This window comes from Somniosus microcephalus, chromosome 23, assembly GCF_052327205.1.
Source record: "Somniosus microcephalus isolate GS21.2 chromosome 23, FLI_Smic_1.0, whole genome shotgun sequence".
In the NCBI taxonomy this organism is placed as follows: Eukaryota; Metazoa; Chordata; class Chondrichthyes; order Squaliformes; family Somniosidae; genus Somniosus; species Somniosus microcephalus.
Window position 1 is genome coordinate 48,751,461 of NC_141009.1, and position 25,827 is coordinate 48,777,287.

Consider the following 25,827-nt stretch of genomic DNA (forward strand, 5'->3'; position numbering starts at 1 on the left):
TACTCGATGTCATATTGGTGTGCCCCTAGGAAAAGGGACCATCTCTGTAGCCGTTGTGCCGTCATTATCGGTACGCCCTTCTGAGGGTTGAAAATGGAGACGAGAGGTTGATGATCAGTTAGTAGAGTATATTTCTGACCGTGCAGGTAGTGATTGAACTTCTTCACCCCCCACACCAGGCTGAGGGCCTCTCTGTCAATCTGGGCGTAGTTACGCTTGGCTGAAGTTAACGCGCATGATGCAAAAGCTATCGGCCTCTCTGAACCATCAAGGAATTTATATGACAGTACCGCCCCAATGCCGTAGGGAGATGCATCACACGCCAGTCTTATCGGTCGTGATGGGTTGTAGTGAGCCAATACCTCTCTTGAAGTGATTAGGTCCTTACTCTTCTTAAAGGCCCGCTTACATTCATTGATCCATTTCCATGCTACTCCCGTTCGTAGTAGGGCGTTCAGTGGATGCAGAATTGTGGACAAATTCGGCAAAAACTTATGGTAGTAATTCACCAATCCGAGGAATGAGCTCAGTTGCGACACATTTTCAGGCGCTGGAGCCTTAACTACCGCTTCAATTTTGTCAGGGGACTTATGCAACCCCTCTTCATCAATCACGTGGCCACAATACGATATCTGTTTCTTAAAAAACTCGCACTTGGGGCGATTGGCTCATAGCCCATGTTCACGTAGTCTAGTGAGCACCTGCTCTAGGTTGGCAAGGTGTTCACTGTCATCTTCACCTGTCACTAGGATGTCATCCAAGTAACACAGAGTCCCCGGAATCCCTTACAGGACTTGTTCCATCGCTCTTTGCCATATCGCCGGAGCTGATGCTACTCCGAATACCAGTCAATTATACTGGTAAAGACCTTTGTGAGTGTTTATCGTGAGATACTTCCTAGAGGATTCTTCAACCTCCATCTGCAAAAATGCTTGTGCTAGGTCAATTTTTGTAAAACGCTTCCCTCCAGATAGTGAGGCGAAGATATCTTCTATCTTTGGAAGAGGATATTGTACTGTGTGAAGGACTGAGTTCACCATCACCTTGAAGTCCCCACAGATGCGAACCTTCCTTGGCTCCTCAGACTTATTGTTTAACGTTTTCTTCATGACAGGAACGATGGGTGTCGCCCACTCACTCCAGTCTACCTTAGATAACACGCCTGCATTCTCCAGATTCTCCAGCTCTGCCTCGACGGCTGGGCGAATTGCATATGGTACCAGTCTTGCTTTGAAAAACTTGGGAATTGCATTCTCCTCTATTTTTGTCGAGGCGGTTGCGCCTTTAAGCATGCCCAGTTCTTGTTGAAATACCTCTTTGGCATCAGCTAAGATTGTTGACAATCGTCCAGGAGTGACGTCGTCATCCTTTTTACCAGCCACTGTCAGTGCCTGAATGGAGTGCCAGTCTAAACTTATCTTTCTGATCCATTCACGTCCCAATAACGGTGGTCCACCATCTTGCAGAATGTAGAGATACAATTTCCGTATTTTCTTGCTGTTGTATTTGACAGGCACCCTTAGTTTTCCTCTGGGGTATACTTTGTGCCCCGTATACGTCCTCAAGACAATGGATGTCTCTCTCAAGGGTATGTGTGAGAATAGCCGCTTGTAGTCGCGTCGATTCATGATGGTTAGAGCTGATCCTGTATCCAATTCCATTTTGACTTGGGACCCTGCTATCGTGAGGGTGACCCAAATGGTTCGGTGATCCTCTTTTCCGATTACGTTGTGAAGTTTAAGACAGCTTAGTCTCTTGTTCCCGGATTCACTATTGCTCATCTGGTCTTCGGAACTACTGTCCATCATCTTTTGTACTTTCCTGTACGGTTCCTCAGTAGCCTTTTTGTTGTCGTTGGTCTTCTTCCCAGACCTGCAAACTCGTGCAATGTGTCCCATCTTTCCGCATTGCCTGCATATTTTGTCCTTGGACCAGCAGTCCTTCTGGTCATGGTTTGTTCTGCCGCAGCGATAAAATTTTGCAAATCCCCGTGTCATTTCGTGGGTGCCGTATTCCTGTGGCTTTTGTTGTATTTCTGCAGCTCCCCTTGCTGCTGCTTCGTACGATACTGCCATGCTGAAAGCCTTATCTAGCGTCAGCTCTTTCTCTGAGAGTAACCTCTTCTGGGTTCCTTCACTCAGGTGTCCACAGACAAATTTGTCCCGTAAGGTATCTGCCAGTCCTGCTCCGAACTGGCAGTGCTTTGATAGCTTGCGTAGTTCCGTAAGGTAATCAGCATTGCTCTCATTTTTATGCTGATTTCTCCTGTGGAATTTAAATCTTTCTGCTATCAGCAGCGGTGTAGGATTTAGGTGTTCCTGTAGGATAGCAACAATTTTGTTAAAACTCTTCGCCTTCGGTTTGGCTGGAGTAATCAGGTCCCGCAATAGGCCGTACGTTCTTGCGCCCATTAAATTTAGCAATACCGATGCCTTTTTCTCATCAGTTATTTCGTTTGCCTCGCAATATACCTCGACTCTTTCCACATACGTGGTCCAGTCTTCTATTGCATTATCGAAGGCAGTGATATCACCAGTCTTTGGCATCTTGAAAATCTAAGATGGCGCCTCCCGTGCTTTGCCTTCGTTCCCGATGGATCAAAATGGTGCCTCCCGCGCTTTTCCTTCTTCCCCGCCGAGTTAAGATGGCGCCTCCCTCGCTTTCCCGCCGCTGCCGCTGCCAACGCCGCTCTCCGCGGTATTTTTATTTTTCTATCGCGCTTCAATATTTGCTCCGTTAATTGAAGAACTGTTCCCGTCGAGGAGCGGACCCTCTGGGACACTTCCCTCCCTCTTCTTAGGTCTGAACGCTGCCCGGCTGCGAAGCACCGGCCGCGCCCTGTGTGCTCCACCCTCTCTCTCTCACTTTGCTTCCTGACTCGCTGCCCGGCCCCATTGCAGAGCCACCCAATCGAGCTCTAGCCCGCCGCAGCCCAGGAAGGATCAGTGCACTACCTGCCACCAGCCCGATTAGCTGGGAAACCACAGACTGGAGAATCAAGCCAGGCTCTCGACAGTCTCTCCTGCACTTTTCAATTCTATGATTTGGAGGGCTGTTGCCCACGGTCGACGCCCATTTCTCTAGTTACTTTGGATTATTTTTTTTTTCTTTCTTCTGGCTTCGACCTTCAATAGCGTCGTCTGAGGTGCTGCCAAGTTGCAGGTAAGTTTGTTTCTTACTCGTTGCCAGTATTATGTCCGTGTATAATTGAGACACGGACTGCAGGAGTTGATTATAACAAGTCTTTACTGAATGGAGACAACCTGGAAACTGAAAACTACAGAAGCCTGCTAGGGCCTTTTATACAGGGGTGGGCACTGCCGGTACTGCAGTCTGAGACCAGTTATTCCCTTAAAGGTACATACACAACAACACTTATATATCCTGCTAATCTTTTTCCCATCACACTTTATTGATAACACCAGAGTTCTGACGAAGGGTCCCCGACTCAAAATGTTAACTCTGTTTCTCTCTCCTCGATGCTGCCTGATCTGCTGAATGTTTCCAGCATTTTCTGTTGTTATTTCAGATTTCCAGCATCCGCAGTATTTTGCTATTGTGTCTTGTATCAGGTGCCTGTTTCATAAGAACATAAGAAATAGGAGCAGGAGTAGGCCAATCGGCCCCTCGAGCCTGCTCCGCCATTCAATAAGATCATGGCTGATCTGATCCTAACCGCCAATCTACTATCACAGAACCATCTCCTGAATGTAACAGAATTAGACACACGAAATAGGAGCGGGATCAGGCTACACGTCCCCTGGGCCCACTCTGCTACCCACAGGGCCATGACCGATCCGAACCTAGACTCATGTCCAAATTCCTGCCCGCTCCCCGCAACCCGTAATTCCCTTTACTTCTAGGAAACTGTCTATTTCTGTTTTAAATTTATGTAATGATGTAGCTTCTACAGCTTTTTGGGGCAGCATATTCCATGGACCGGAAGTAGAATCCGGGTATAAAAGGGGAGGGGCTAGTGCAGTGCATGGAGTGCCTTGTGCATTGAGTGGTGCTGGAGCATTGCTAAGTGGGAGAAAAATCATTTAAGTGTATTTTGTGAATTTTAGTGTGTTAAGAAGTCAATTATTTGAAGTAAGTTTAATTTTTTAAGGGTTTTTTAAACTCTTGGGCAGTTTAAACCGGAAGTAGAATCCGGGTATAAAAGGGGAGGGGCTAGTGCAGTGCACGGAGTGCCTTGTGCATTGAGTGGTGCTGGAGTTTTGCTAAGTGGGAGAGTTCGGATAAGTGGGAGGTGAGGGTGTGTTTTTTGCTCTGTTTTGTTCCCCACTCCCAGGCTTGGACAACACTGCGGAGGAGGAGCAGCGAGACGAGTCAACCAAACAGGCCCCACAGACAGTATTCAAGGAGGAGGTTGGTGATCAGCTGGTTGGTTGGTTTTCTTCCTTCTCTTCTCTTTTATACCTTTAAGTTGGTAAGTCCTTTGAATAGTGGTGTGACATTATCATCTATATCCGGGCAGGGTCTTCATAACTAATAATAAGAAATTTAATTAATTATATAGAATGGAGCAGGTGATGTGTTACTGTTGCGAGATGTGGGAGCCGGTGGTCCCCATTGAGGCTCACGGTGATTACATCTGCGACAAGTGTTTGCTGCTAGAGGAACTCAAGTTCAATGTTATGGAGCTTGAGACCGAGCTTCAGACACTGCGACACATCAGGGAGGGGGAGAAGTTCCTGGACTCTATGTTTCAGGAGATGGTCACACCTATGAAGTTAATTACTGCAGATGTAGTCCGTGGTCAGGGACAGGACAGTGTAACTACGAGTGAGGAAGGTACAGGGATCCAGGATGTAGTGTTGAAGGAGACGCAGCCCTTGTTCTTGTCCAGCAGGATCGAGGTTCTTACTCCCTGTGAGGGCGGGAGCGGGGACTGCTGGGAGGATGAGCAACCTGGCCACAGCACTGTGGTACAGGGGGCCATTCAAGTGGAGGGAGTAAAAAGAAATGTTGTAGTGGTAGGGGATAGTATCATTAGGGGGATAGATAGGGTTCTCTGCAGTCAAGAGCGGGAGTCCCGAAGGCTGTGTTGCCTGCCCGGTGCCAGGGTTAAGGACATCTCTTCTGGGCTGGAAAGAAACTTGGAGTGGGAGGGGGAGGATCCAGTTGTCGTGGTCCATGTTGGTACAAACGACGTCGATAGGACAAGGAAGACGGTTCTGTTAAAGGAGTATGAGCAGCTAGGGGTCAAATTAAAAAACAGAACCTCAAGGGTAATAATCTCTGGGTTATTACCTGAGCCATGAGCGAATATGGCTAGGATTAATAAAATTAAAGATTTAAATGCATGGCTCAAAGACTGGTGTGGGAGAAATGGGTTTTGCTTCTTGGGACACTGGCACCAATACTGGGACAGGAGGGAGCTGTTCCGTTGGGATGGACTCCACTTGGCCAGTGCTGGGACTAGAGTCCTGGCGAATCATATAAATAGGGCTGTAGAGAGGGCTTTAAACTAATTAGTGGGGGGGGAGGTTTCTAGAGAGCAAATAATAAAAATGACAACAGAGAAGGTCATAGACTTAGGTAGCAGTGGGGGAATTAAAAAACAGAATGTGTCAGGAAGGGACAGAAGGTATGGAGCAAAAAGTAAAGTACTAAAAAGGGAAAAAACAGGAACTAAGTGTCACAAAACATATTTGAAAGTTCTTTATCTGAATGCATGTAGCATTCGTAACAAAATGAATGAGTAAACGGCACAAATAATGACATATGGGTATGATCTTGTGGCCATTACAGAAACATGGCTGCAGGGTGACCATGACTGGGAATTAAACATACCAGGTTATTTAATGATCAGGAAGGACAGGCAGGAAGGGAGAGGAGGTGGGGTGGCTATGTTAATAAAGGAAGGAATCACTATAATACAGAGAAATGATATTGGGTCAAAGGAGCAGGATAGTGAAACAGTTTGGGTGGAGATAAGGAATAATAAGGGAAAAAAAACACTAGTGAGTGTAGTCTATAGGCCTCCGAACAGTTGCAACTCTGTTGGACGGAGTATTAATCAGGAAATAGTTGAGGCTTGTAATAAGGGAACAGCTATAATTATGGGGGATTTTAATTATCATATTAACTGGACAAATAAAATTGGGCAGACCAGCCTTGAGGATGAGTTCATTGAGTGTATTAGGGATGGGTTTCTTGAGCAGTATGTAACTGAACCGACCAGGGGGCAAGCAACCTTAGATTTGGTCCTGTGTAATGAGACAGGATTAATAAAAAATGTCCTAGTAAAGGATCCCCTTGGAATGAGTGACCATAACATGGTTGAGTTCCATATTCAATTAGAGGGTGAGAAGGTTGGATCTCAAACAAGCATGCTGAGCATGAATACAGGAGACTATGAAAGTATGAGAGCGGAATTGATTAGAGTGGACTGGGAAAATAGATTAAAGGGTAAGACGGTACATGATAAGTGGTGTACATTTAAGGAGTTATTTTACAACTACCAAAAAAAATATATTCCACTGAGGAAAAAACGGTGTAAAAGTAAAGATAGCCATCCGTGGCTAAGTAAAGTAATTAAGGATAGTATCCGACTAAAAACAAGGGCATATAAGGTCGCCAAATCTAGTGGGAGGATAGAAGATTGGGAAGTCTTTAAAAGACAGGAAAAATAACTATAAGATTGATTAAGAAAGGGAAGATAGATTATGAAAGTAAATTAGCAAAAAATATAAAAACAGACAGTAAAAGTTTCCATAGTTATATAAAAAGAAAAAAGGTGGCTAAAGTAAATGTTGGTCCCTTAGAGGATGAGACTGGAAAGTTAATGGTGGGAAACATGGAGATGGCAAAAACACTGAACAATTATTTTGTATCAGTCTTTACATTAGAGGACACTAAGAATATCCCAACACTGGACAAACAGGGGGCTCCAGGGCGGGAGGAACTAAATACGATTAAAATCACTAAGGAAGTGGTACTTGGTAAAATAATGGGACTCAAGGCGGATAAATCCCCTGGACCTGATGGCTTGCATCCTAGGGTCTTGAGGGAAGTAACGGTAGGGATTGTGGATGCATTGGTAATAATTTTCCAAAACTCACTGGACTCAGCAAAGGTCCCGGCAGATTGGAAAACTGCTAATGTAACACCCTTATTTAAAAAGGGTAGTAGGCAGAAGGCTGGAAACTATAGACCTGTTAGCCTAACATCTGTGGTTGGTAAAATGTTAGAGTCCATTATTAAGGAGACAGTAACGGGACATTTGGATAAACATAATTTAATAGGTCAAACTCAGCATGGTTTCATGAAGGGGAAGTCATGTTTGAATAATTTGCTGGAGTTTTTTGAGGAAGTAACATACAGGGTGGATAAAGGGGAACCAGTGGACGTAGTGTATTTAGACTTCCAAAAGGCATTTGACAAGGTGCCACACCAAAGATTATTGCTCAAGATAAAAAAAATCACAGGATTGGGGGTAATATTCTGGCGTGGGTGGAGGATTGGTTCTCTAACAGAAAGCAGAGAGTTGGGATAAATGGTTCGTTCTCAGATTGGCAACCAGTAACTAGTGGTGTTACACAGGGGTCAGTGCTGGGTCCCCAACTCTTTACAATCTATATTAACGATTTGGAGGAGGGGACCGAGTGTAACATATCAAAGTTTGCAGATGATACAAAGATGGGACGGAAAGTAGTGAGTGAGGAGGACATAAAAAACCTGCAAAGGGACATAGACAGGCTAAGTAAGTGGGCAGAGATTTGGCAGATGGAATACAATATTGGAAAGTGTGAGGTTATGCACTTTGGCAGGAAAAATCATAGAGCAAGTTATTATCTTAATGGCAAGAAACTGAAAGTACTGTAGTACAAAGGGATCTGGGGGTCCTGGTGCACGAAACTCAAAAAGTTAGTATGCAGGTGCAGCAAGTGATCAAGAAGGCCAATGGAATGTTGGCTTTTATTGCTAGGGGGATGGAATATAAAAACAGGGAGGTATTGCTGCAGTTGTACAAGGTATTGGTGAGACTGCACCTGGAATACTGCATACAGTTTTGGTGTCCATACTTAAGAAAAGACATACTTGCTCTCGAGTCAGTACAAAGAAGGTTCACTCGGTTAATCCCGGGGATGAGGGGGTGGTCATATGATGAGAGGTTGAGTAGATTGGGACTCTACTCATTGGAGTTCATAAGAATGAGAGGCGATCTTATTGAAACATATAAGATTGTGAAGGGGCTTGATCAGGTGGATGCGGTGAGGATGTTCCCAATGATGGGTGAAACTAGAACTAGGGGGCATAATCTTAAAATAAGGGGCTGCTCTTTCAAAACTGAGATGAGGAGAAACTTCTTCACTCAGAGGGTGGTAGGTTTGTGGAATTTGCTGCCCCATAAAGCTGTGGAAGCTACATCATTAAATAAATTTAAAACAGAAATAGATAGTTTCCTAGAAGTAAAGGGAATTAGGGGTTACGGGGAGCGGGCAGGAAATTGGACATGAGTCTAGGTTCAGAATGGTCATGGCCCTGTGGGTAGTTGAGTGGGCCCAGGGGCCGTATAGCCTGGTTCTGCTCCTACTGTGTTCTAATTCTGTGTTAGATTTCAGGAGATGGTTTTATTCCTGTTCCTGGCTGGGGTGGCGATCGCCTTTACAGAAGGCAAGTACTGTGGAAAATATAGGGACAGAGTGATCTCCTGGAAGAATTTCGATCGCCTAGATGGGTCGGAGAGGAATTTCCCAGATTTTTTTCTCCCAATTGGCCATTGGGTCTTTATCTGGTTTTTCGCCTCTCCCGGGAGATCACATGGGTTCGGGTGGATGCTCAGTGATAGAAGATTTGAGGTTAGGATCAGATCAGCCATGATCTTATTGAATGGTGGAGCAGGCTCGAGGGGCCGATTGGCCTACTCCTGCTCCTATTTCTTATGTTCTTATGTTCTACCACCCTCTGAGTGAAGTAGTTCCTCCTCATCTCAGTTTTGAAAGAGCAGCCCCTTAGTCTAAGACTCTGCCCCCTAGTTCTTGTTTCACCCATCACCGGGAACATCCTCCCCACATCCACCCGATCCAACCCCTTCACATTCTTATATATTTCAATAAGATCGCCTCTCATTCTTCTGAACTCCAATGAGTAGAGTCCCAATCTACTCAACCTCTCCTCATATGTCCATCCCCTCATCCCCGGGGTTAACCGAGTGAACCTTCTTTGTACTGACTTGAGAGCAAGTATGTCTTTTCTCAAGTATGGACAACAAAACTGCATGCAGTATTCCAGGTGCAGTCTCACCAATACCTTGTACAACTGAAGCAATACCTCCCTATTTTTATATTCTATCCCCCTAACAATGAAAGCCAACATTCCATTGGCCTTCTTAATCACTTGCTGCACCTGCATACTAACCTTTTGAGTTTCGTGCACCAGGACCCCCAGATCCCTTTGTACTTCAGTACTTTCCAGTTTCTTGCCATTAAGATAATAACTTGCTCTACGATTTTTCCTGCCAAAGTGCATAACCTCACACTTTCCAATATTGTATTCCATCTGCCAAATCTCTGCCCACTTACTTAGCCTGTCTATGTCCCCTTGCAGGTTTTTTATGTCCTCCTCCCTCACTACTTTCCCTCCCATCTTAGTATCATCTGCAAACTTTGATATGTTACACTCGGTCCCCTCCTCCAAATCGTTAATATAGATTGTAAAGAGTTGGGGACCCAGCACGGACCCCTGCGGAACACCACTAGTTACTGATTGCCAGTCTGAGAATGAACCATTTATCCCAACTCTCTGCCTTCTGTTAGATAGCCAACCCTCTATCCATGCCAGAATATTACCCCCAATCCCGTGATCTTTTATCTTAAGCAATAATCTTTTGTGTGGCACCTTGTCAAATGCCTTTTGGAAGTCTAAATACACTACGTCCACTGGTTCCCCTTTATCCACCCTATATGTTACTTCTTCAAAGAACTCCAGCAAATTTGTCAAACATGACTTCCCCTTCATATAACCATGCTGACTTTGTCCTATTAAATTATGATTATCCAAATGTCCTGTTACTGTCTCCTTAATAATGGACTCCAATATTTTACCTACCACAGATTTTAGGCTAACCGGTCTATAGTTTCCAGCCTTCTGTCTACTGCCCTTTTTAAATAAGGGCATTACATTAGCAGTTTTCCAGTCTGCCGGGACATTTGCTGAGTCCATGGAGTTTTGGAAAATTATTACCAATGCATCCACAATCCCTACCGCCACTTCCCTCAAGACCCTAGGATGTAAGCCATCAGGTCCAGGTGATTTATCCGACTTGAATCCCATTATTTTACCGAGTACCACTTCCTTAGTGATTTTGATCATGTTTAGCTCCTCCCCCCCCCTTTAGCCCCCTGTTTTTCCAGTGTTGGGATATTCTTAGTGTCCTCTACTGTAAAGACTGATACAAAATATTCATTCAGTGTTTTTGCCATCTCCATATTTCCCACCATTAATTTCCCGGTCTCATCCTCTAAGGGACCAACATTTACTTTAGCCACCCTTTTTCTTTTTATATAACTATAAAAACTCTTACTATCTGTTTTTATATTTTTTGCTAATTTACTTTCATAATCTATCTTCCCTTTCTTAATCAATCTTTTTGTTATTTTTTGCTGTCTTTTAAAGTTTTCCCAATCCTCTATCCTCCCACTAGATTTGGCTACCTTATATGCCTTTGTTTTTAGTCGAATACTATCCTTAATTTCTTTACTTAACCACGGATGGCTGTCTTTTCTTTTACACTCTTTTCTTCTCAGTGGAATATATATTTTTTGGAAGTTGTAAAATAACTCCTTAAATGTACACCACTGATCCTGTATCGTCTTACCCTTTAATCTATTTTCCCAATCCACTCTACTCAATTCCGCTCTCATACCTTCATAGTCTCCTTTATTCAAGCTTAGCACGCTTGTTTGAGATCCAACCTTCTCACCCTCTAATTGAATATGGAATTCAACCATGTTATGGTCACTCATTCCAAGGGGATCCTTTACTAGGACATTTTTAATTAATCCTGTCTCATTACACAGGACCAGATCTAAGGTTGCTTGCCCCCTGGTCGGTTCAGTTACATACTGCTCAAGAAACCCATCCCTAATACACTCAATGAACTCATCCTCAAGGCAGCCCTGCCCAATTTGATTTGTCCAATTAATATGATAGTTAAAATCCCCCATAATTATAGATGCTCCCTTATTACAAGCCTCAACTATTTCCTGATTGATACTCCGTCTAACAGAGTTGCAACTGTTCGGAGGCCTATAGACTACGCCCACTAGTGTTTTTTTCCCCTTATTATTCCTTACCTCCACCCAAACTGTTTCATTATCCTGATCTTTTGACCCAATATCATTTCTCTGTATTACAGTGATTCCTTCCTTTATTAACATAGCCACCCATCTCCCCTTCCTTCCTGCCTGTCCTTCCTGATCATTAAATAACCTGGTATGTTTAATTCCCAGGAATTGTCACCCTGCAGCCATGTTTCTGTAATGGCCACAAGATCATACCCATATGTAGTTATTTGTGCCATTAACTCGTCTATTTTGTTATGAATGCTACGTGCATTCAGATAGAGAACTTTCAAGTATGTTTTGTGACACTTAGTTCCTGCTTTTGCCCTTTTTATTATTTTACCTTTTACTCCATAACTTCTGCCCCTTCCTGACACGCTCTGGTTTTTAATTTCCCCACTGCTACCTAAGTCTATGACCTTCTCTGTTGTCATTTTTATTATTTGCTCTCTAGGAACCTCCCCCCCCACTAATTAGTTTAAAGCCCTTTCCTTGAAGTACAACACTTACTTCCTCTTCCTTTTTTTGTCATGCTATTTCTGTCAAGCTTTTTCTGTAATGCTCATGAATTTCTATTCATCTTACTTTCGTCTGACTGAATCCTCTGCACTTGGCCTCCAGGGTAAACGGCGCTGTTGCTTACTTACTTCTGAGATCTCTGTGGCCCATCTGTTGCCCAGGTGGCACTGTGGCACCCATCATTTACAGTCTTCAGGTAAGTACTTTTTTGATATACTGTCCCAGAAATTTGGGCCGGGGGCTTCCCGCGGGTGCAAGCCTCCGACCTGCACTTACCTAGCGCGCCGGCCGTTGAGCTGTGGGCCCGTGTGGGATTCCGATCCTGGGCCTCCTCCAACTGCCGGCGCGCAGTGCTTGCGTATCCCAGGGGTGCAGTTAGTTCGATGCGTCCCCTGGGATCACGTGGGCCATGAAGAGCCAATGGTAGCAGGGAAATGCCCATTCATAAAATTGACAGGAAGAGCTGTCAAAACTGTAAATACTATAAGCCCCAAAACATCACTAAAACTTCAAATATTTTTTTTAATCACATTTTTAAAATAACTATAAATTACATAAAATAACTATTTTAAACAATAATTTAAACTTTTGAGCAAATTAATTACATTTTCTAACAGGGCTAAAAATAAACTTACCTTTCTTTAAAGTATTTAAAAATAATAAACCTGAGGAAAAACTGTTCTAATTTTAATTAATTCACCACTTATCTTGTTAAAAACGGGCCTTGCGACTGCTTTTTACATGTCTAACTTCTGGAGACTTACCCTCCCGGGAAAACCTGCAAAAAAAACGTAAGTTCCATGCGCACGTGCTGCCTCTTCGGCGTACGCGTTCGACCTCTGAACCCTTTCCTTTAAGGGAACGGAAGTTCTGTTTTCCCCCGCATGCGCAGTGCATGCACAAATCCGGCACTTCCATTGGGCCTACGGGTGAGTACACCATGCATACTCATCCGTGGAGATCCAAGTTTCTGGGCCATTATCTTAATCTTAAATTTAACTAAGTTTCATGGTTGTTGACATTCTCTGATATTGGTGGGGCGGGGAGGATGTTGGGGTGGGGTGGGGTGGAGGGCATGTCTGTACAGGCCTGTGACAGGATTCTATAGGCCGCCAACTAGTGGGAAAGATATAGAGGAGCGAATTTGCAGGGCAATTAGAGAGAGGTGCAAGAACTATAGAGTAGTAATAATGGGGGACTTCAATTATCCTAATATAGACTGGGATAGTAATAGTGTAAAGGGAAGAGAGGGGGAACAATTTCTGGAGTATGTTCAGGAGAACTTTCTTGATCAGTACGTTTCTGGCCCAAAGAGGAAGGAGGCATTGCTGGATTTAGTTCTGGGGAATGAGTTGGGCCAAGTGGAGCAAGTGTCAGTAGGGGAACATTTAGGGAATAGTGATCATAGTATCACAAGGTTTAGATTAGATATGGAAAAGGACAGGGAGCAATCTGAAGTAAAAACATTCAATTGGAGGAAGGCAAATTCCTGTAGGTTGAGAACAGATCAAAGATTGGCAGGCAGAACTGTAATCAAACAATGGGTTGCCTTTAAAGAGGAGATGGTTTGGGTAAAGTTGAGATACATTCCCACGAGGGGAACAGGTAGGGCACCTAAAGTCAGAGCTCCCTGGATGATGAAAGAGATAGACAGTAAGATGAAGCAGAAAAAGAGTGAGTATAACATATATATCAGGTTGAGAATACAAATGAGAATCAGGCTGAATATAGAAAGTTCAGAAGGGAAGTGAAAAAGAAAACGAGAGGGGCAAAGAGAGAGTATGAGAATAAATTGGCAGCTAACATATAAGTGAATTCAAAAGTCTTCTATAGGCATATAAATAGTAAACGGGTAGAAGGAGGAGGGGTGGGCCTGATTAAGGACCAAAATGGAGGCAGAGGGCCAGGCTGAGGTGCTAAATGAATACTTTGCATCTGTCTTCACCAAGGAAGGAGATGCTGCCAAAGTCATATTGAAAGAGGAGGTAGTGGAGATACTGGAAAAGATATAAATTGATAAAGAGGAGGTACTAGAAAGTCTGTCTGTACTTAAAGTTGATAAGTCACCAGGACCGGATGAGATGCATCCTAGGATGTTGAGGAAAGTTAAGGAGGAAATCGCGGAGGTACTGGCCATAATCTTCCAATCATCATTAGATATAGGAGTGGTGCCAGAGCACTGGAAAATTGCAAATGTTACACCCTTGTTCAAAAAAGGGTGTAAGGACAAACCCAGCAACTACAGGCCAGTCAGTTTAACCTCAGTAGTGGGGAAGCTTTTAGAAATGATAATCAGGGACAAAGTTAACAGTCACTTGGAGAAGTGTGGATTAATTAAGGAAAGCCAGCATGGATTTGTTAAAGGCAAATTATGTTTAACTGACTTGATCGAGTTTATTGATAAGGTAACAGAGAGGGTTAATGAGGGCAATGTGGTTGACATGGTGCACATAGACTTCGAAAAGGCGTTTGATAAAGTGCCACATAATAGGCTTGCCAGCAGAATTGAAGCCCATAAAATAAAAGGGACAGTGGCAGCATGGATACAAAATTGGCTAAGTGACAGGAAACAGAGTAGTGGTGAACGGTTGTTTTTTGGACTGCAGGAAGGTATACAGTGGCGTTCCCCAGGGGTCAATACTAGGACCACTGCCTTTCTTGATAGATGTTAATGATTGTACTTGGGTGTTCACCTTATCCCTGCTTTCACAAGGCGTGAGAGTTCTAAGGATTTTCAGCGGGCGGAGGTTCTGCAGAAAGCGGAACTCTCCACCCACAGAGGCCCTTCTCCAGGGCAGGCGTCCGATCTATCAAGAGAATTCTTGACAGATCGGAAATGTCGGTTTACAGCGCATGCGCTTCGCATGCCTGAAACCGGTATTTCCGATGTCCCTATTGGTGTGTACACAGCGCGTACATACCCGTAGGCATCGGAAAATACGGGCCATTGAAAGGCTGAAGCTCCAGTACAGATCCCTGGGGGACACCACTAGCCACATCCGGCCAATTTCAGTACATACCCATTAGCCCTACTCTATGTCTTCTACCTCCTAACCAATTCCCTACCCATGTCAATAGGTTAGCTCCACCTTGTTTATAATGTAGAGCTACAGTTGGGATCATAGTTGTAAAATAAAGACAACAGTAAAATAGAACAATGTCCCTTTAAAAGACAAAACCCCTAACAGCCCTTCTCCTTCGCCTGGCACCTTCCCATGCAAGCGGAGGAGATGTTACACCTGCCCCTATACCTCCCCCCTTCCCACTGTCCAGGGCCCCAAACACCCCTTCCAGGTGAAACAGCGATTTACTTGTACTTCTCGCAATCTAGTATACTGTATTCGCTGCTCACGATGCGGTCTCCTCTACATTGGGGAGACCAAACGCAGATTGGGTGACCGCTTTGCGGAACACCTCCGTTCAGTCCGTAAGGGTGACCCTGAGCTTCCGGTAGCCTGTCATTTTAATTCACCGCTCCATTCCCACTCGGACCTCACCGTCCTTGGCCTCTTGTATTGTTCCACGGAAGCTCAACGTAAACTCGAGGAACAGCACCTCATCTTCCGATTAGGCACTCTGCAGCCTTCCGGACTCAATATCGAGTTCAACAATTTCAGATCATAAGCTCGGCCCCTATTTAATTTTTTCTTGTAATTTTTCCACTCCTTTCCCCCCCCCCCCCACTTTCCTTTTGTTTCTCTCTCACACCTGGCAGCTATCTCTTGCCCTGCCAGTACACTTTACACCTAATCTCAGCCTATTACCATCTCGTCTAGCTTCTAATCTCTTTTTCTTCTTTTGTTTCTTTTATTCTTTTGTCCGATCGTAGCCCTGCCTTTGATCTAGTTTCTTTTCTTTCCAGTTTTGAAGAAGGGTTCGACCCGAAACGTCAACTCAAATTTCTCTCCACGGATGTTGCCTGACCTGCTGAGGTTTTCCAGCATTTTCTGTTGTCATTTCCCTTTAAAAGATCTTGGCTTGGATTTTCCTCTTTGTCGAGGGTGGGACTTCTGCTCACCAACCTGACCCCGCTCTGACCCTGACCCATTTTCCTGGGTCAGAGGTGATGACTTATGTAGAGCGTGCTCCTGATGGAATTCCTACAACTGATAAGGAGCCTGCGGAGGAGAAGGAGGAGGAGGAAGAGGTAGACACGGCACAACTGCAATGGCACACCCACTGCAGCACAATGAGGACCTGCCGTCGCCACCTCAGGGACCACCTCTACTGGCAGTCCCCAGGATTAGCACCATCAGTGAAGGCACAAAGGGAAATTGGGCGGCACCTCCCCACTGTCATTTACATGCAGCCAATGGGGATGGAGCAGCCAGTCGCCTTACTGACTGAGGTGATAATGGGGAAATTGAGGTCATATTCGGGGGAACCTGATGGTAGGCCTCATTGCCTGATCTTCCTGGTTTTCCCATCGCTATCCCACTCGATTTGGGTTGGATGGTGGAGTAAAAGCAAGCCTTCTATTTCCCAAACATTCCCCTTTCGTTTAACCCTGTTGCATGAAGCTTATTGTGTTCTCATCCATTATCTAGGAGAAAGATCGAGGAGACACTTTATTTACAGCTTTAATATATTTGTTGTGACAACTGCCCAAGGCAAAATTTATGAAAAGGCGATCCACTTCAGGGGTTGGTTTATAGATAGGGCTGGCTGCTAGTGTTTTTTTTTATTTTAATTCAGTAGATTTCAACATACTCACTATTATTTTTTAGTTTCATCTTTAAGGATCACATTTTTAGTTTGAAAACCAGAACTAGCTTGCTAAGTAACAATAAACCTTGCCACACTCAATGTGCTAATTTTATATTAAGGTGGTTCTGTGTAAGAGAGAGAGAGAGAGAGAGAGAGAAAGGGAAATAACAAATATTCCTGTTTTTAACAACGAGTATTTATTTCAGGGATCATTATATCCACTTAAGCAGGCAGATGCGATCTTAGTTTAACATTTCACTAACAGCACAGCATCTCTGACAATCTAGCAGTCCCACAGCAGTGTATTGAGATGTCAGCATTGATTATATGCTCAAGCTCTTTGTACTTTTTTTAAACTTTGTATATTCTCTGATATTGTATTATTTTTTTTATGGCCAGTATTTTAATTTGGGTATCAGGTGAAATTTACTTTTACCTAACATTACTGGTGTTGTAAGTTTAATACTCCATGTCAAAACAATGGGCAGGATTTTCATTGGGCCATGGAGGCGGGATTGGAGGCGTGTGGGGGGTTAAAATTGCAAAACTGGCGTGCGGGCCCAACCCCGCCTCAATCCCGCCTCCAAGCAATTTTCATTAATTCGTGTCTAATGGTCCTGTCTCCGTCCCGCCTCCAAGTGGCGGGATAGGCCGTTAAGGTCCTTAACAAGCACTAAATTGCCTCTATAATGCCATTTTGAAAGGTCTTTGCGATTTTAACCCTTTTCCCACGTGAAACACGCCTGTTCTGAAACACGACGGTGAAACCTGGCGGGAGCACAATTGGATTGCTGACTATCAGCTGCAGCTCAACCATTAAAGAGGAGATTTGATCAGCCATCATTTGCAGGTGGCAGGACTTTGTAGTCTCAGGTCTGGGGGAACTTTTAGAAGGCATAATCACAGGTGTGGAAGTTTGGAGCCTGACACCCATCTGTAGGGGGGCATCCTTTCTGTGGTTTATGGTAATTTACCTTCCTTTACCTGGTTTATGGTAATTTACCTGGTCAAGCAGCTTTTTGCTGCTGCACTCTGACCAATCCCAAACAGCAGTTTCGAATCGCTAAACCACCCCTTCCAGTTCTGACTGGAGGAACTTATAATTAATGATATATTAAAAACAGACAAATGATCTGGATGCGAGAAAGTCAAACTTTATTAACTAAATAAACTACACCACACGATCAAAGCAATAAAGAAACTACACCACACGATCAATGTAAAATTGCTTAACATGGGAAGGCAGATGGCAAAAATGAGGGATAAATGGCTACAATGTAAGTCTTACAATCTTAGCAATTTCCCTTAAATTACCACCCCTCTAACTCCTTACTAGATTGCCTTGCCGAGGAGTCAGAAACCTGCTCACCTGTGGTCCAAAGAGAGAGAAGAGCTCACCTGCAGTCCAAGGAAATAAGAGAGAGGTGCTTCTGAGAAGCTATCTTTGTATCCTGGGAGCTCCTGCTGTTTTGGCAATGAAAAGGTCTGTGTGCAAATTCGCGCTGAAAAGTTCGAATACACAAGGGTTGGCCATTAACTTCCTCCATTCATACATGAGACATCACGTAGTAGAGTCAATCTCCGTGAATGGATGTGTGTAATCAACCCAATTGTGCTTGCTGTCCGATGATTGGCTGATTCAAATGGGCTACTTCCCAGTGGCCAAACTGCTCCCATTGTCTGGCTTGGGTTTGGATGGATTATCCATTCTTTTAAACTGTTCCCCCCTTGTCTGTGAATGGCTTTGAATTGAGTTGGATTACTGTGTCAACAGCTTGGGAGGCTATAGTAAACAAAGCCATTTCCTGTGGACAGCTTTAAGTGGTTTGATCAGTTTCTGTAAACACATCGATTGTATTGGCAGGGCGGGGGAACTCCCCCCCAACCCCCGACCGGACCCGCCCATGCTACAGGGTGACTGACAACCCGGCTCCATTCAAATGCTAACAGAAACCCCCCTTTGATTGGCAGGTCTTCCTCACAGACACACTTACAAGCTGCTATTGTCTCCTGCCATGCGGTCTGACAGCCATTTTAAGCCCTGGAATATTAAAACAGTCCAAAACTCCATCTTTTGATAAGAATGATTTTCCTCTCAAAGTGTGGATTTTCACACAGTTCTTTGATTCCAGTGCCCAAGTGCCACTCTGCCTACGAGCTTTTCAATGCAGCCTTTTTGCAGTTCTGGGTATGTTTTAAAGCATTGTCCAACCCAGAGACAATTTAAATCACACAATTCTTCGTATTAATGTTTCCCGATCTTCGGGGCTGAGGGGATTTTTGCGAACCCCTACACATCTCCAGTGTGACCTCCTGGGAAACCCCTCTCGCCACATTCACTGAGCACTTCCTCAACTGAGGCAACTACCAGAAGCATGGCAGCCATTTATTTCCTTCCCTTCTGGACATTAGATGAGGACGAACACCAGCCGCAGCACCAGCAGAACCAGGAACAACAGCAGCACCAACAGCTGCAGCACCAACAGCAGCAGCAACAACAGGAGTGCCAAGCTGCTGCTCACCCACCTGAAGCTGCACAGGCCAGAAGGGGCCAGCGCATGGAAGCCCGTTGGCGCAGGAGATACCCCCCGAACAGGGTCTACAGACACAGGGTCAGTTACCTCAACATGTCTGAGCAGCAGTGCCAAAGGTGGTTCCAACTTTTGCGAGAGGTAGTGGGTGACATCTGCGCAATGCTGCAACAAGACCTGCAGGCCAGAGGACCAGGTGGACAACCCTCACCAGTGGCCGTCAAAGTCAACACCGCACTCAAATTTTTTGCCTCAGGCTCATTCCAGGGATCAGCAGCAGACATCAGCGGCATCTCCCAGGCGGCCGCACACACTTGCATCACGCAGGTAACTGATGCCCTCTTTGCCATCGCACACAATCACATCCATTTTACCAAGGATCAAGCAAGTGTCACGGCGCGTGTGGTTGGATTAGCTAATCTGGCAGGCGTTCAAAGGGTGCAGGGCGTTGTTGATGTGGTGTATGTGCTTTAAGTCAGAACTACTTTTTACAGCTCCTGTATACTGTAGTACCGGCAGTAACCACACTGGTATATAAGCTGTGCGCATGCCTCTGTACTCTAGTCTAGAGATGACCCTCCTCCAGTAAAGACCTGTTGTTTGTTTATATACAGCATCCGTGTAATTGTTTAACCACTGAACCACGGATCTAACAGTGGCAACGAGTGTTGATGCGAATCTACCTGCAACATTCAACAACAAAAAAAAAATAGTCGAGTCCAGGAACACGGGCGTCGACCGCGAGCAACCGCCCAGCAGTCAGGCAGAGATCCAAATTCGCTGGGGAGGCTGTGGAGAGCCGAGCTTGGTTCCCGAGCCACAACGAGCAGTAAGAGACCGACGACAGGTCCAGAGCAGACCCTTCCCGAGCAGCGGCGGCTGGAGCCGACCGACGGCAGAGAGAGAGAGCGGGGCAGCGTCGACGGGGTAAGAAAGAGGGTGAAGAGAGCAGGGCACAGCCGGGGATTGATCACTGAGCGGCGTCGAGGAAAAATACTGCAAATCGGAGAGAGAGAGGGTAAGAAACAGCCGGGTTCTAGACTGAGCGGCATCGACAAATATCAAGAGAAGAACATGCAGAGCACAGCCAGGGATCACGGGCTGATCAGGGTCCACGGGGCGAAGCAAGGGGAGACGCCATTGAGCCGCGGAGAAGCAGGGAGAGCACGGGAGGCGCCATTGAGCCGCGGAGAAGAAGGAAGAGCACGGGAGACGCCATTTTGCGAAGCCGTAGCGGAGAAGAAGGGCGAGCGCGGGAAGGAAGGAAAGTGCGGGAGACGCCATTTTGTGCCAGCGGAGAAGAAGGGGAAGCGCGGGAGGTGCCATTGGTGATAGTTAATGCACAACCAAGGATGCCGAAGAGTGGCAGTATCTCTACGTTCGACAATGAAGTCGAAGGTTGGGCGAGATATGTGGAACGTATTGAGGTGTACTGCAGGGTGAATGAAGTGCCAGATGTTAATAAAGCACTGGTTCTGTTAAATTCGATGGGTGCAAAAACTTATGGGTTACTGCGAAATCTAATAACCCCAGAGAAGCCGGTAAACAAGGATTTTGGAAGCATAGTAGAAATCCTACAGGACCACTTAAGCCCCACACCACTGCTGATAGCAGAACGATTTAAGTTCCATAAAAGGAACCAACACAAAGATGAAAGCAATGCTGAGTACCTAACGGAACTGCGCAAGCTATCGAAATACTGCCAGTTTGGAGCGGGACTAGCAGACACGTTAAGGGACAAGTTTGTGTGTGGGCTACAAAGTTAAGGAACCCAGAAACGGCTTCTATCAGAAAAGGACCTTACGCTGGACAAAGCTTTCAATATGGCAGTATCACACGAAGCAGCCGCAAGGGGCACTGCAGAGATACAACGGAGACCGCAAGAATACGGCACCAACGAAATGACCTATGGAACAGGGAAGTGCTGTCGCTGCGGCAGAACAACACATGACCAGAAAGATTGTTGGTTCAAGGATCAAGTGTGCAGACAGTGTGGGAAAGCAGGACATATAGCAAGAGTCTGCAGGTCTGGGAAGAAAACCAACAGTAAGAAATCTCCACAGGAGAAGTACAAAAAGGTACACCAGGTGATGGACAGTGGTTCAGACGAACAGAAAAGTGACACAGACTCCGGAAGCAAGGAGCTGGGTTGTCTGAAACTACATAATGTAACCGAAATAGAGGATCACCAGACTATCTGGGTTACACTCAAGATAGACGGAGTCCAAGTGGAAATGGAATTGGACACAGGGTCAGCTCTAACAGTCATAAATCAAAGAGACTACAAGCAGCTATTTTCACACATACCCTTGAAAGCTACAGAGATTGTCTTGAAGACGTACACGGGGCAAAAAGTCGACCCCAAAGGAAAAATAAGGGTGAAAGTGACATATAAAGGTCAGGAAATACCTAAAATGGATATATATGTATTGCCAAATGGAGGACCACCACTGCTAGGACATGAATGGATCCAGAAGATACATTTAGATTGGCATTCCATACAGGCACTGAAGGTGAAGGCCAAAAAGGATGACGACATCACACCTGGACGACTGTCAAAAATGCTAACTGACGCAAAAGAAGTGTTCCAGGAGGGACTAGGAACACTAAAAGGAATAACAGCAACAATTAAAATAGAGGATAATGCAAGCCCAAAGTTTCTGAAGGCCAGACCAGTGCCTTATGCGATCAGACCAGCGGTTGAAGCAGAGCTGGAAGGGTTGGAACGTTCAGGAGAACTGTCCAAAGTGGACTGGAGCGAGTGGGCTACACCCATCGTCCCTGTAATGAAGAGGTCATTGAGTAATACGCCTGGGGAACCAAAGAAGGTCCGCATCTGTGGGGATTTTAAGGTGACAGTGAACCCAGTCATTCACACGGTGCAATATCCGCTTCCACGAATTGAGGATACTTTCGCCTCGCTATCTCGTGGTAAACGCTTCACCAAAGTTGATCTAGCCCAGGCGTACTTGCAAATGGAGGTAGAAGAAGCTTCGAAACATTACCTTACGATCAACACCCATAAAGGTCTCTATCAATACAACTGGCTGGTGTTTGGAGTAGCTTCGGCTCCGGCTATCTGGCAATGGGCGATGGATCAGGTCCTGTAAGGGATTCCAGGGACCCAGTGTTATTTGGACGACATCTTGGTCACGGGCGAAAATGACGGTGATCACCTCGCTAACTTGGAGAAGGTGCTCGCCAGATTAAAGGAATATGGGCTACGATCTAATCGCCACAAGTGCGAGTTTTTCCAGAAACAGATCTCATATTGCGGCCACGTCATCGATGAAGAGGGGTTGCATAAGTCCCCTGACAAGATTGAGGCAGTAGTCAAGGCTCCAGCACCGGAAAATGTGTCACAACTGAGGTCGTTCTTCGGGCTGGTAAACTATTACCACAAGTTCTTACCAAATTTGTCTACGGTACTACACCCGCTGAACACCCTACTGCAAACAGGGGTACCATGGGAGTGGGATGACGAACGTAAACGAGCTTTCCAGAAGTGTAAAGAATTGATCACATCAAAAGAGGTGTTGGCCCATTTCAACCCAGCACTACCAATTCGTTTGGCATGTGATGCATCACCCTATGGCATTGGAGCGGTGCTGTCGCATAAATTCCCAGACGGGTTGCAGAGGCCAGTGGCCTTTGCATCTCGGTCACTAACCTCAGCCGAGCGCAACTACGCCCAGATTGACAGGGAGGCCCTCAGCCAATATGGGGAGTAAAAAAATTCAACCATTATCTGCATGGGCAGAAATTCACCTTGCTGACTGACCACCAACCACTTGTCTCCATCTTTAATCCTAAGAAGGGCGTGCCAGTAATGACTGCACAGCGGTTACAAAGATGGCCCCTGTTTCTAGGGGCGAATCAATATGAAATAGAATATAAAGGCACGAAACAGCATGGGAACGCTGATGGGCTATCGCGCCTGCCACTGCCTATGGTGGAGGAAGCACCAGCAGTGGACCCTATCGAGATATTTTATTCGTCGATAATTGAACGATTGCCAGTAACAAACGCGGATATAGAGAAGGAGACCCGCAATGATCCGACGCTGTCACGGGTATATGAATTGACGGTGAGGGGATGGCCAACACATGGCGACTCACTGTTGCCAACATTCTCACCCAGAAGAGAACAGCTGTCAGTATGCCAGGGGACAGTGATGTGTGGATCCAGAGTGGTGATTCCACCCAAGTTAAGGGAGAGAGTGCTAAAGGAGCTACATGAAGGTCATCTGGGGGGAGTGAAAATGAAAAGCCTTGCTAGGGCTTATGTGTGGTGGCCGGGAATCGATCAACAAATCGAAGACCTAACTAAGAGCTGCTTAGGATGCCAGAAGGTCCAAAATGCACCACCACATGCTCCTCTACACCCATGGCAGTGGCCCTCCTCTCCATGGCAACGGGTGCACATTGATTTCGCTGGTCCATTCATGGACTCAATGTTCTTAATGGCAGTGGATGCTCATTCAAAGTGGCCTGAGGTGATAAAGATGTCTTCAACCACTACAGAGAAAACTATTGCAGTCCTACGGACCATATTTGCCAGAAACGGTTTGCCAGAGCAGATCTGCTCTGATAATGGACCACAGTTTGTGTCCGACGAGTTCCAAAAATTCATGAAAAGGAATGGGGTAAGGCATTACACATCCGCCCCGTATCATCCAGCCACCAATGGATTGGCTGAGAGGTTCGTACAAACCTTTAAGAAGGCGATAAAGGCCATGTGTGACGAGAAAATTCCACTACAGCATAAGATGGACAATTTCTTATTAGCCTACCGAAACGCGACACATGCAGTTACCAACCAGACGCCGGCCATGATGTTCTTTAACCGAAGGTTGAGATCTCGTCTGGACTTGCTCAGACCAAATGTGCGAAGAAATGTTGAGGACAAACAATTCCAGCAGATCAACGAGAAGCCGACAAGGAGCTTCAATGTAGGGCAACCAGTCTTGGCCCATGACCATCGAACAGAGAAGTGGCAACCCGGAACGATATGTACAAGGCAGGGGCCATTAATGTACACAGTGGATGTCGGGGAGAACATTGTGAGACGCCACGTCGATCAGATCTTAGCCTCACAGGAAGGCGTCAACCCCATGTCTCGAGTACCTGGGGATGAACCCGACATACCGGTAGCATCTACTTCAGACCCAGTAGCAGTGGAACCCGATGAACTACCCGATGAAAAGGGGTCAGAATCGCCTCTGCACCAAGAACAAGAACCTCCGGAAAGGCGCTATCCCGAAAGGGTCAGGAAGCCGCCCCAAAGATTGAATCTATAAATGGGCTTTTTGTTATTGAATGTACATGTAAAAATGTAATTGTTATTTGAATATTAAGGGGGTATTATTAATCTAAAAAGAGAGGAATTGTAGTGTATGTGCTTTAAGTCAGAACTACTTTTTACAGCTCCTGTATACTGTAGTACCGGCAGTAACCACACTGGTATATAAGCTGTGCGCATGCCTCTGTACTCCAGTCTAGAGATGACCCTCCTCCAGTAAAGACCTGTTGTTTGTTTATATACAGCATCCGTGTAATTCTTTATCCACTGAACCACAGATCTAACAGTTGACTGCACACATGTGGCCCTTAAGGCACCCCATTGCAATCCAGGTATTTTTATCAACTGCAAGGGCTTCCACTCCCAAGAAAGAAATTTTGCATGTTTGTGCCAAGTACCCTGGCAGTTGTCATGACTCCTTCAAACTGCACCAGTCTAGTGTGCCTCTGCTATTCAGTCCGCCAGACCAACTTAACGGATGGCTACTTGGAGACAAGGGCTATCCCCTGAAGACGTGACTAATGACGCCATTGAGGAGCCCATCCAATGAAGCTGAGGAGAGCTACAACTCCAGCCACATGTCCACCAGAGCCATAATCGAGCAAACCATCGGTTTGCTGAAGATGCGCTTCAGATGCCTGGATAGATCAGGTGGAGCCCTGCAGTACTCAACAGCCAGGTTCTCCAGAATCGTCGTGGTTTGCTGTGCACTTCACAACATGGCACAGCGTCGTAGCTTGCAGATTCCTGAGAACCAAGTGGCTCGTCACATACCCTCCTCAGATGAGGAGGAGGAGGAGGAGGAGGAGGAGAGCGAAAAAGAACATCTTGCAGAGGTCCATCAACCAGTGGCAGCAGTACACGAGAACATTGCTGCCCGGGATGTAAGGAACGCACTCATCTTGGCCAGATTTGCTTAGCCTAGCCAATCAAACACTTTTGCCTCACAGCTTCTTACCTGAGCATCGACAATGGCCAAGGACCAGCGGATTTCTAGCAATTTGAGCACCATACTGACAATTGCAAGTAATCCTAAGCCCTCAATGTGAAAGTCCCAATTGCAAAATGACACACGCCACAACTACAGTAGTAGCCATCTGATTTTTTATTTACATTATTCATCTGATGGCTTTTTCACAGAAAACATCAAATTTCACCCAAGTGACTACCCTTGTGACTATTTGTGCAGTATCTTTCTCTTACACGTGCTCCTATGTGGTGCTTCCCCTGTGGCTTCAGCAGATGTGGAGGCCCCTTGCTCACTTTCCTGCTGCTCCTGTCTCGACACCTTTGGCGGGCGTCCTCTGGGGTTGTGAACCTGTTAGGGCTCGGCAACAGCGTGCTGCTCCTGCGGCTGTGCAGGGGTTGAGACGCCGCTCTCAGTTGGGTGTGGACTCTGGTGGGGCTCTGACCAAGGGCTCTGCAGTGGCATGGAAGTGTGAGTGCTTGGAGAGGAGCCCCCACTTCCTTGAGGT